Genomic DNA, 13873 nt, shown 5'->3' with positions numbered 1-13873 from the left:
TTCCTAGAGGGTTTCTGGGTTACCAAAATCTCAAGTAGTTATGTGGTGATGCATATTTGTTTCTCATGATTGCTTAATGTTTATATGCATGCATGTTCATTTCAAAGATATGTTATTAAGGATTTAAAATAGGTCAAAAGCTAGTACTTCTGATTCACCCCCCCCCCCCCACACCTCTCAGAAGCATTCTTTCCAATAAGATTTTACAACACACTCAGTGTGAATCAAGTGATTTAGTTTATATGTCAAGTTTTACAATATTCACCAAATAACTAGTGCAGACTAAGTTCAAACTAATTAGAAGTGATCAATATGGACCAAGCTTCTACATCTATTAAATGCATGATTATGCTGAGCATTGATAGTGGATGCTAAGTACCAAAACATCACCAAGCTAGTCTTTAGACCCAAGTCCCTACAGCTAGGTCAACTTTGTGTATTTTGTGTAAACTTGTATTGTAGCCAACTTTGTTGAATTAAAATTTGGATTGGTATATATGTAATAAATTTTATCACATCCAAAAGAAGAATATATGACAAGAAGCATAATGCAAATTTGAAGAGTGGAAAATATGAAGTAAAAAGGCTACAATAGTATAATGAGTAGCAAATATTTATCTATCACAACAAGTTGATCATTACACTCAAAGGAATCTCATTCAACAAACCAAGTTGTAGATCAGAGATCAGACATATTTCATCCAAATAGGTGGATTAGTTAAATCATTTCACAAAGTAGACTTAATAGTATTTTTGTAAATCTCTTTACCAAGTGCATACTTTATTGTATGTTTTTAAATCCTTTTGCAAGGTGGACCTAGCACTCCTTATTGCTCCTAATAGGGAAGATCATTAGAAGTGATCATTGTAAGCCTTAACAGGCTAGCTTTATACTAGAGTACCAAATCTTGTGTGTATCATCCCCAACCCAGTTTTACTTTCTATTTGGAAGGTTTTTGGTTCACCATATTGTGTGTCAAAGTGTTATGAATGTTTTAATGCTTTCAGTTTTTCATGCATGCAATTAGATCAAAATTCACATGAAGAATTAATTGGTGAGATAAAGTATTAAATTTTATTGGTTACTGATTCATCCCTCCCCTCTTAGTAACTTAGCTTATCATATATATATATATATATATATATATATATATATATATATATATATATATATGTGTGTGTGTGTGTGTGTATATGTATGTATGTATGTATGTATGTATGTATGTATGTATATTTCCAATAGTTAGTCAATTTTGAGCTCTATACAAAACCTTCCATTTCTTCCATTTCTCATTTCCATGATCCATATTTCATATCTATAAGAAATCTAGCACTACAAGCTCTCAAATGTTCAAGTATTCAAGCCTTCATGTCTTCAAGAATTCATTCAAGCATTCCTCCATCAAACATTAAGGATTCAAGAATTCAATAAATTGAAGTAGTTTATCTTCAAGATCTTCTTCAATGCATTCAAGAAATTTGTTACATCTTCTATATCCTTTAATCCCCATCTTCTTGGTCCAAATCAAGTGGCAAATGTAAAGGATCATACATTTCCTTTACATTCATGTTATTTCAATTATTTAAAGTCAAGGTTAATTCCTAAAGTGGGATTTTACAAAGGCAAACCCCCCATCAGCAACCAAAAACCCCTTTTATTGCAAGTTGTGGATATAAAATTGATAGACAAGTTGCTGATTTGAGTATCCCTTTCAAATTTCTTTGGAACTATGAAATCAAAGTCAACATCACACACAATCAATCAAAGGTGCACTACATCCTAGATGATCCATTATTTTTCCCCTAAAGATCTATTTTTCCCAATTTCAAGCATGGATTAGATGATTTCAATTCTTTCTGATTATAAAAGCAAGTACAAAATAGACTTTAAAGGTGTGTTCTTTACCTTCCTTTGTTCTTTCAGCAAATTTACTTATACCTAGCTCTAGCTTCTTTCATTAATCTAGGGTTTTCAAGGACTTGGATACCTTTCTCCTATTCTTCCTAAACCTAGTTTGCATTAGTGCTCCTTGCTTATTTCATTAGCACTAATCTCTCTAGATCTAGTTCTCTAGAATTGGGGTTGAAAGGACTCTTTCCCTTTATTTTCCTCCCTCTATATGCATGGGTATGTGTAGGTTATGTAATGAACTTAGGCTTTTATCCTTGATTCACATTTCCTACCCCATAATTCCTAACAAATAAAATGTATTCTCTAAATATGGAAGATAGAATATTAGTTTCCAACCATCTAAATGTGATTAACTTGATAGTTTGTTCATTGGATTTTATTGAAGACAAAATTAAGGAGTATTATGGCATGCTTTTATTGTTTTTTTTCTAAACTCATGGGGCCATCTTTTTATGGATATTTTGATTACAACCATCAATTTTATAATGAATGAGGTGATCAAATCATTATTGTGGTGTGGGAAATGTAACTCAAGGATGCAAACCCTAAGTTCATCACATAACCCACTTGCATATGCAAGTGTGTGATATAGAAAGGGGTAAATCATGAAGGTTAACCTTTTAATCCCAATTCTAAAGGACTAGATCTTAATAGATTAGTGCTAACCGAACAAATAAGGAGCACTAATGCAAATTAGATCTAGGAAGAATAGGGGAAAGATGTCTAAAATTATTAAGAACCCTTAATATGTATGTATATACTAGATATAGATATGTTGAATTGAAAAAGAAGAAAAGGAGAGATCATGTTTGAAAAATATTTTGTTCTCATTGTAGTGATCAAAATGGGAGGAAATCTTTGGTTCTAGGCCTAAAACTGTGCAATAGACAAAACCCAGAAATATTTCAACGATTTGTCTAGGGCGAACTGGTGCATAAGGGGCAAGATAGTGCATTAGGGGTGTAATGCAACCATGATTGACTATGTCCAATGTTGATTCTATTTGTGTAGTCTCAAAGAAAGCTAAAAGGGGTACTCTAATCTACACCCTATTTGTCAATTTGATATTTGCAACCTACAAAAAAGGGGTTTTTGTTGTTGATGGGGGGTTTGTCTTAGTAAAACCCTAGTTTAGGAATTAACCTTGAATTAAAATAATTGAAATAGCATGAATGTAAAGAAAATGTACAAATTCAAGTTACCAAATTAGATCTCTTGAATCAAATGCAATGTACTTGACTTCACTAATGGATTTCAACCAAGAAGATGAAGATGAACGGATGTAAAAGATGTGCCAAATGATCTTGAATAGATTGAAGAAGATCTTGAACACAAACTCCTTCAATTTTTTGAATGTTTGAATCCTTGATTGTCAATGGAGGAATGCTTTAATGGATGCTTGAAGGTTTCTATAGAGATCATAGTTAACTAAATCCTGTAGGCCAACTTCCTAGAAGTTAATACTCGATTATCCAAAGCACGATGCCTAAAGAAAAAGGGCCAAAATAGGGCCTCATTAGGGATGTTGTGCACCCCTAATTTCTAGGTTCACAAGCCCTAGGAATAATCTAGGGACCCCAAAATAGGTCTCAGGATCTGGGAATCATGGCTAGATTCTAAGAAAACCTTATTTCAGTGCCACGAGTAGATTCCAAGTGAAAATATGGATGGAAATGAAGGACCTAGAGGAAATAGATCCTACCTCAAGAATATCATGATGAAAAAAGGAGCTTTAAAGATGATCTATTAGGTTTTACCCCAATATCACCTAGGAGAAAGGACATAAAATGGAAAAGGAAATGAAAGAGAGAGGGAGAATGATGATCTCATATTATATAGGTGATAAAACTTCATTAAATTACAATTATTCCAACTTAAGATGATAAATTTAGGCCCCACTTTAGCGAGAGCATGGACTCAATCAAAACTCTTGGTAAAGTAGAGCACAAGGTATATGATACTCTTATTAAGATCCAGGAGAGAAAGAATCAAGCCCCCAAGGGTTTGAGACTTTGCTAACTCCCAAATGATAATGAGAGAGATATCTATGACTGAAAAGAAAAGGGGTGATTATCTCACCTAGTAGAATACCCATTCTACTATGAATCGCTGAAACAGCTGCTTAAAAAGATGGCATTGAAATAGTCTAATGAGGTGGTAACCCACTAGTCAACCCATCAGAGGACTCACCCATAGATCAACATTCTTCATTTCACCATGGAAAGGTTTAGAAAGGATATGTTACCTGGATATGAAACTTTAGAAAAAAAATATGTGTAGCACATATATGAGATTTAGCATATGTGCATGTAAAGGAAACAAAGACCCAATATTAAGGATGCTTACTTCTTGGATTGAATGTGTGCAAAGAGAATGTGTTTGTTAGGACTATGTACGATCCATAAAGAGATTCATGAAATATGTGCATTAAAAGAGAAGTATAATGTAGTAATACATATATTTGATGCTAACTTAGGAAGAACACTAAGAAACTAAGGTTAAAGTACCCCATGCTAGACTCATAATATGTATTCACTACCCCATTATTGAAATGTAAGGATGAGAAGAATATATGCCCCCACGTTAAAGTCATTACCAACACTTTAAAATGATCAATAGATTTAACAAATTATACATATAGTGATCGAAAGACGTTTCCTCTATGAGATGCCCCTAGCACCGGACAGATCAAAGGAAATGAAAACATACCATGCAAGAGTACATAAGAAATATACTAACTCTAGGGTCAATATGATCATATAATAATATATAAGTATTATATCATGTATAACATGTCATCATCTCCCAAAGTGAGTATAACTATAACAAAATGGGAGAAATACATGTAAGGGTCTTTTTAAACAACCATCATGGATACCAAAAAGAATCAGTGATGTCATGTTGCAAATCCAAGTAGACAACACAAGGATATGAGTATGAATAATAGCACATGTACAACATAACACAGAACAATAGATAGAAGAAGTAAGATAGAAATAGAAGAATGTCACGACACATCAATTTATTTATCACCTTGCACCAATGGAGAAACAAGGGTCATTTAAAGGAATCTAAACATACAGTTAGCAAGCACGATATTATAGGGGAAGCACATAACAACAAGAAAGCACACAAAAAGATACTATGCTAGAGCACTCGCTTCAAGCATGTTTCCCTCCTCCCTTATATCGATCAATAGTAATAAGAGAAGAAGGATAACTTGAAAGAGGAGATATGTCCAAATATATTAGGAATGATATCTAATTCCAAAGGACTCTTAGGACTAAGGAGAGTCACTATGATTAGGTGCAGATTAAGTATAAGTTGTGTAGAAAGCACGTTACGTAAATCAATATCAATATCAATAATCTCATACTCATCATCTAAAGTATCTCCTCATCTAAGTTAATAGAAATAGAATCCAAAATGGAAATATGCATATCATTAACTTCTTCAATAGACATGGGCTGGTGAGAACCATTCATATGAGCTTTGGCAGAAGCTTTATAGTTCTTTCGACAAAATTTTGATTACACTTAGTTTTATTAGAAATTTGTTGAGAATACGAAGGAAGATCAACAACCATAGGTTCCTTTCCTTTTGATGGCATAAGAGGTGGAATAATAGAAGGCTAAGATGTAGAAGAAGGAACCACACTAGAAGGAACCATACTACTAGAATGAATTACATTGGGAGGGTTAGGAGATGAAAGAGGTAGTAACTATTAGAAATAGAAGAATTTGAAGAGATGGTTGTTGAAGGTTTAGGAAAAATACCACAAGATTTACTTGACTTGACAATATTTTGACAGTTATATTCTTGGTACAAAAAAAACATATAGTTCAAATGAGTAGGAGTAGTAGGAAGAGATGACCAAAAGAAGTCAAGAGTAGCACCATGTCAAGGTCTAGAAGGATCATAAAGACTGTGATTGATCTTCTTAAACTCACCATCACAAGGAACTTTAATGCATTGATAAATAGGAGAAGAAATATCTTGCATGGAGTCTACAACCAAGGTAAGCCAAGCTTCACTTGAAACTAAAAAGAAGTAGGAATGACAAAAAAGGTACTAATCACAACTTTACCATAGAGCTCAATAGGAAAAGAGATGGAATCTTTTAGAGGATGCAAAAAACCAATACAAGTTTGAATCCAAGTATTAGTCAAGTCATAAAAATCATGGGTTTTCCTTTTATTATAAATATGCTCCTTCGTGATGATGTTAACCATAGAAGAAGGATAAAAAACACACACATACAAAGGATATTTAGCAATCTGAGTAGCAATATAGAGAGGACCATATGGAGCCTTCAAATTATCAGCATTAATGAATAAGATGGTAGGGGCTGTAGTATGCTTATGTTTTATCTTAGGTTGATCATCATATGTAGAAGGAATGTCTTCCTTAAAATGGAGATGGAGGCTGAACTACATGTTGCACAATATTAATAGTATTATCATTCTCTTGTCGTAAAGTATTGTAAGAAACATTTGTTGGAAATTATTTCTGCACTCCCCTCAAGATTTGTGACAAGGGCTTAATTGCCTCATGTGTACTATAAGTTGAGTGGTTGTATTTGGCATTGATAAATTGGTATTTTTGTGCAATGACAACCCCACTCTAATAAGTGGTATTAGAGCTTGGTCACAGGTTTGAATCCTCAAAACCTCAGGTAACATTGAGGGGGAATTGTTGGAAAAATTTTCAATGCTCCCCTCATGATTAACTACCTCCTATGTGCTATAAGTTGAGTTTTTGTATCAGGCATTGACAGATATATCTTTTGTTGCAATGAGAATCACAATCTAACAACATACACTTTAGGAGGAATAGAAGAAGAAGGATGTTGAATAATAGTGTTTGTAGTATACTAAGGTAAATGATTAGTGTAGATTTGAATATTTTGATTAGGAGGTGCCACATATTTATTTCCATTATCTTGACTCTCAACATATAAAGCATTAGCATCAATCAAATCTTGAATCTTATGTCCAAGTCAGTGATGAAATCGAAAAAAAAGCTTGAGGATTAAAATATGGGCTTGATGTAGTAGAAGGAAAAAGTGGTTTAATAGCAAGTAGTGTGATCATATTGGCACTAACCAACCTATTCATAATGGAATGTAGAGACTTAGAGAGAGGAATAAATTTATGGTTTATCCAAAAAATAGAGGAAGAAGTAGTGGAACTCTAAGAGGTAGCAACTACTTGATCATATACTATATTCGAGGTTTTTTAATCTTGACATAGTTGTTAGGTTTGTGGAACATTTAGGATTAGGTGTAACATTACCCTTATTAGTAGCTACAAGATCCATTGGAATGGTGCTCTAAAATTGACTCACTTGTAATTGATAATGATGAATCAGTGCACAATGTTGTGAAAAAAAAGGTAAACTCAGAAAGCATAATCTTATTTTAATATCTTTTTGTAAATTTGTAATAAACATATGTTGTATATCAATATCAGGAACATGATAAGAAATCTGAGCATGTGAATGCTTAAATCTACAAATAAAATCAATCACTATCTCCTTAGGACCTTGTTTACAATGCATCGAATCAGTCAAAGAAATAGAAGGACCAATATTATTCTAAAATTTTTGTATAAAGATATTAGAAAGTTTATGAAATGATTCAATAGAATAAGGTGGAAAATAGCACTACCATTGCAAAGCTTTGTCACATAAAGTGTGAGAAAAAAAATTAGCTAAAATCCTATGGTCATGAGCATAGTCACTACATAGAACTTTGAAATTCTTAAGATGTGTCTTGGGATCACCTTTACCACTGTAAGTATCAAGGTGAGGCAAATCATCTTTTAAAGGAGAATTCGTACAAATAATCTCAAAAAAAAAGGACTACCCATATCACATGTAAGAACTTTGAACTTATTTTGAGTGAATGAAGCAAGTTGTTACAAAGAAGACATCATTTGAGCCAAGCTAAGGATAGTGGAATCATTAGAGGGGACAAATGGAATAGAAACTTTCAACATAGTAGGAAAATTTTATGAATTAGTTGGAATGGAAGAGACTACATGTGGAGCACTATGAACCATAGTAGAATGGTTAGGATAAGTGAAAGGGATACTATTATATGAAGCTTGTGATGTCAGCACCAAAATAGGAAAATACTCATAGAAAAGGAAGGAATAAGAAAACTACTGAGAGGATTAGATACTTGAATAGAAGTAGTCATAATAGGAGGAGCATAAGTGGAAATGCTAGAGATAGACATAGAGGCAAGAAAAATAGGCTCAAGAGTAGAAACATGAGGAGCTCTCCCTAGTTCAAATGAAGCTTGATTCAAAGGTTTAACATGAGTATGGATAATGTGAGTGTAAAGCCATAAAAAAATATTAGCACCATGTCCATCTTTGCATATAACTTTCTTAAGAGAATAAAAGAGCAATATTTTTAGTGTTGTGATTTTCTTGTAAAATCCAATCATACATTTTATCAATCTCAATAGCAAGCTTATCAACTTGTTTAGAGGGAACTCTTAAAGCCTCATCTTTATCATGAGATGAGTGAGAAGAGTTTTTCTCCATGGAAGTATTAGGATCATGAGAAACCATAGGGTCACTGAGTTTTTAAAGAAGAGAAGAAGAAGAATTTGGATTCAAAAGATTCATGAGTTTATGACTTCTCCTTACAAGAATGCTATAGGTCGAACTAAAAGTAGTATAGACCATACACCAAAAAAGGTAAGAAGATAATAAGAGATATGACCTTATGGTATGAACTATAAAGCATACAAAAAATAAAATAAAATGTTGAATGAAAAGACCTAACACCAAATCAAAAGTGGAAATGTCAATAGTTGGGTTCACCAATAAATATGGTATGGGAAATGTGACTCAAGGAGACAAACCCTAATTTCATCACATAACCCACCTACACATGCAAGTGTGTAATATAGAAAGGGGTAAATAACTAAGAGAAACCTTTCAATCCCAATTCTAGAGGATTGGGTCTTAATGGACTAGTACTAACTGAATGAATAATGAGCACTAATGCAAATTAGATCTAGGAAGAATAGGGGAAAGATGTCTAAAATCCTTAGGAACCCTTAATATGTATGTATATGCTAGATATAGATGTGTTGAATTGAAAAATAAGGAAAGGAGAGCTCACCTTTGAAATATGTTTTGTGCTCATTGTAGTGATCAAAATGGGAGGAAATATTTAGATGTGGGCCTGAAACTATGTGATAGACAAAACCCAAAAATCTTTTTACGATCTATTAGGGGTGAAATGGTGCATTAGGGATGAAGTGTGACCCTAATTGACTATTTCCAACATTGATTCTATTTTTGTAGTCTCAAAGAAAGTAAAAAATGGTGCTTTGACCTATAACCTATTCGTCAATTTGATATCTACAACCTACAAAAAAAGGGGTTTTTATTGTTGATGGGGGGTTTATCTTGGTCAAACCCTAGTTTAGGAATTAATATTGAATTGAAATAGCATGAATGTAAAAAAATGTACAAATTCACCTTACAAAGTCGGATCTCTTGAATCGAATGCAATGTGCTTAACTTCACCAACGGATTTGAAACAAGACGATGAAGATGAATGGATGTAGAAGATGTGTCAGAGGATCTTGAATAGATTGAAGAAGATCTTGAAGATAAACTCCTTTAATTTATTGAATGCTTAAATCCTCGATCTTAAATGGAGGAATGCTTGAATGGATGCTTGAAGGCTTGAAACTTGAATGCTTGAGAGATGGAGCTTGTGAATGCTTGAATATGTGAGAGCAGGATTTTGTGATATATGAAAAATGGAGCAAATGGAGGAGTTTATATAGATATCAGAATTAACTAACTCTCATGGGCTGACTATTGTAGAAGTTAACACCCAATTATCCAAAATATAGGACCCAAAGAAAAGGGGCTAAAATAGGGCCAAACAAATCTCAAAATATGGGAATCATGTCCAAAGTCATAGGAGAACCCTATTTCAATGCCAAGAGTAGATTCCAAGTGGAAAGGTGGATAGAAAGGAAGGACCTAGGGGAAGTAGATCCCACCTCGAGCTTATTACCATGAAAATAGGAGATTTAAAGAGGATCTATTAGGTTTTACCATAATTCCACCTAAGAGAAAGGATGAAAAAAGGAAAAGGAACTGAAAGAGATAGGGAGAATGAAGATGTTGCATTGAATAGATGCTAAACCTATATTAAATTGGAGTGCTTCTAATTTAAGATGGTACAATTACTCTTTAAAGAGATGGAGAGAAATTTTTTTGAGTTAGCTAAGGAGACTAATCTTGTGATCAATTCAAGGGAAAATGAGAAAGGAAAGAAGAAGCACAGGAAAGATGAAATATACAATTAATAAATCTTGTGGAAGATCTAAATTTCCTAGAAATTTTAAGGAAAAGTGTTTGACATGTGGACAACTAGTAACTTCTATAAAGATTTTCAGGAGGAGAAAAAGAATAAAAGGAATCCCTCCAATTAAAATTTAGAAAAATCCTCTTAGAGCGATGATGAATCCTTATAAATGCATACATTAGAATATGTGCAATTAATAACTTCAAGACTATTGTGCCACAAGACCTCACATTGGGGTTAATTTACAATCTATAAAGAGTATGATGGTGAGACAATGTTATAAATTTAAAAAATCCCTGATGGTGAAATAAAAAATATCAATAATAAAAAAGTTATAAATAGTATTTTATATTATTTCTTAAAGACTTGAGTGAAAATTTATATCAAATGTGTGTGTGTGTGTGTGTGTATAATGGAATTCTTAATAAACTGATTCTAAGGAAAATAAGTGCCATGTAGTGGCTTGTATTTGATGAAAGTTATAATAGTTGAACATTAAAAAATTTATAGTTAGAGAGCAATGACTTGTGATGATAATATTTAATTGTATTTAGTCAATATTTAATTAAGATTTAAATGTAATACTAATGTGGATTGAAGAAGCAACAACTCTGCAACTTTTCCACTCACATCACAGTTTGAATTTTGAATTTTCATGGCCCTAGAGTGCCTAGGTCTACTGGAGGTCCCGATGTGCCCGAACTTGCACATGGTGCTGGAGCTACAAAGAGGAGATTCTCCCTCTTTCTTAGGTAGCATGTATGGTTAAGTCAATACACCTAAGCCCCCTTCTCTGGATTCCTTAGTAGACTCTACTCACAATGAGGATGGGTCTACTATTTCTCCCCCCATCCCCAGTGGGGGATGGAAAAATGCTCTCATTGGGGGGAAGGAGCGGAATCCCAAACTTGAAGATCCTAAAGTCACCCACATCACTACCAGACCAAAAATATCCTTTGCAAATAGTGTCATGGAAGACATTGTTACCTCCCTTAAACATTGTATTATGGGTAGATCTATTTCCTTTTGGCCAATGATTGAGATGACCATGAAGTGGGTGACACAAAAATGGTCTGTAAATGGTAGTGTTTTTCTCTTGACCATGTCTAGTGGAATTTTCTTCTTTTGCTCCATAGCTACTGAGGACCTAGCAGCCATCCTTTCTAGGGCCTATTACTATGGAAAACATTGTCTGGCCCTAGTTTTGATGTGAGCCTAGATCTCCAGAGCTTGACCCTAGTGTGGGTTCATTTGCCAAGACTATCGCTGGAGTTATGGGATGAAAATATTGTGAGATGCATTGGGAACACTTTTAGACATTTTGTAGCTGTGGACCAGGTAACATTGCATAAATCTATACTTGTCTTTGCTAGATTCTATGTGAATGTTGCCATTAACATGGCACTCCTGACCATGGTCATGTTGTCTACTAAATGGGGGAAAAGTGTCCATTCTATATAATATGAGAATGTTGGCCTCTATTGTTAAAAATGTGGATCTTTTGGCCTGATGAATTGCAATACCCCTCCTCAAAAGGACAAGAAAAAGGTGGGCTTGCCAGGCATAGTAAAGTCTTCTACTGTGTTGGGGGAATCTTTAACTAGTCTTGCGAGAGTAGTTGTTGAAAAAAAGGAGGATAACCTAGAAGGCCAAACTACAAAGGAAAGAAAAGAGAAAGATAAGGTTGTGGAAGCTGACCGGTTGGTTTATGTTTTCAAGTGTTGAAGTGAAGAAATGGACTAATATGGAGGAATACCCATTTAAGAAGTAGATAGATGACCTCCTGAAATCCCTAGTGGTGAGAGGGGATACTACTAACTAGGATTTGGAGGAAGGTAAATTGGGACCCTTGGTGGAGCCCCCATAGAAGAATAAATTATAGGCAACATTGTCACTCAATGTCAAGTGATCTTGGCTAGGAGCCTTTGGGGTCCCTAAGTCCTTTGGCTAGGAAATAGACTGCAGTGTTGGTGACACCAATCAAGAACTCCCTACTCCTAAAGGAGGTGAGTGGTGGTTCCAAAAAAGGAGAACCTAAATGCTAGATAATTGCACCCATTGGGGGATTGTTACCCCAAAAAGGCTCAAATTGGTGACTCCTAAGGAAGCTGCGACCAAAGTCATGAGAAGTATTGAGGAGGCTGATGGAAGGATGGCTCTCTCACCACCATCCTCCCCTCAAATGAGTGTTACAAGAGAGTAGAAATTCCATAAGAGGAAAACTAGGGGTGAGAAGAAATTGGTTGTGGGGGTAACTAATACTATAGGTTATCCTAACAACAGAGCTACTCGAATGAAGCAAGCAACAAGGGAGGTGGCCAGTAGAAGACAACTTATAATGGAATCAATTAAGAAAGGTAAGAAATGATATTACTTTCTTAGAATATTAGGGGGTTGAATAACTCCCAGAAATAATATGTTCTTAGGAAATGTATTCTAGTTGAAAAGGTAGATTATATTTTCATTTAGGAAGCTAAGATGACTAACCAAAATTTTACTGAGATGAATGATAAGTTAGCACATGGTGCTACTTTCTTTCATTTAGAAGTGAAAGGGGCCTTGAGGTGGGCTTGCAAAAATGTGGAACCCCACTATCTTGACGAGTAGAGAGGTCCATAAAGAAAAGAACTTCATGACTATGGAGTTCGATAATGACAAAATGGTACAAAATCTAGTGAACATCTACACCTCAAACATTAGGGTGGGAAGAAGTGAAGCCTGGGGAAGGGTTGGAAGAATGGTGGGAAATATGAAGGATAAAAGTATTATGTGTATAGGGGACTTTAACACCCCCTATACCCATTGGAAAAGCTTGGGGAGAACAATGACTTTTCAGAAAGCATGCAAGATCTCTTGGATTTCATTAACACCTATGATCTCCTAGATGTTGACTTTTAGGGTAACCCCTTTACTTGGACCAATAATAGGATGTGTCAAGATTTGATCCAAGTCAAATTTGATTGGCTCCTAGTTTCAAGGACTAGCCTCACATCATCCCCTCCTCCCTAGTTAATCTTTCAAGAACTATTTCTGACCATTCCCCAATTATGTTGAATTGGGAGAATAAAATTATGAATGTGCCTAAATCCTTTAGGTATGAAATTATGTGGTAATCCCATCTAGACTTTAGAAATAAAGTGGAAGAAAGGTGGAATATCAACATGGATGGGACTGGTATGTTTAGGTTGACCCAGAAACTAGATAAAGTTAGGAGGAATGTCAAGGAATGGGCAAAGATATCCTTTGGGGATGTGTTTAAAATCAAAAGGGATATAGAAGAGGAGCATAAAAGGCTGCAAGTTGTCATGGCAATGGGGGATGACACAGAGGCTACCACCCAAGAGGAGGAACACTGTAGGCAAAAGTGGAAAGAAACTATTATCAAGGAGGAGGTCTTTTGGAAGCAAAGGTCTTTTATTTCTTGGATGTTTGAAGGACATAGGAATACCTACCTTCATAGAAGAGGAAGGAGGAAGCACCTAGAAGGAGTAGGAGGAAATGGAAAGATATGTGGTTGAGTTCTTCATGAATGCCTATAAAGAGGAGGACAAGAGGAGTAACAATATAATCAGGAAAAGTATGCTCAATAACATCCCAACAATGTTGGGGAATGAG

The sequence above is a fragment of the Cupressus sempervirens genome, chromosome 9 (genome assembly GCF_028749045.1).
Source record: "Cupressus sempervirens isolate cs-2001-9-10 chromosome 9, ASM2874904v1, whole genome shotgun sequence".
In the NCBI taxonomy this organism is placed as follows: domain Eukaryota; kingdom Viridiplantae; phylum Streptophyta; class Pinopsida; order Cupressales; family Cupressaceae; genus Cupressus; species Cupressus sempervirens.
This window is presented reverse-complemented; position numbering follows the sequence as displayed.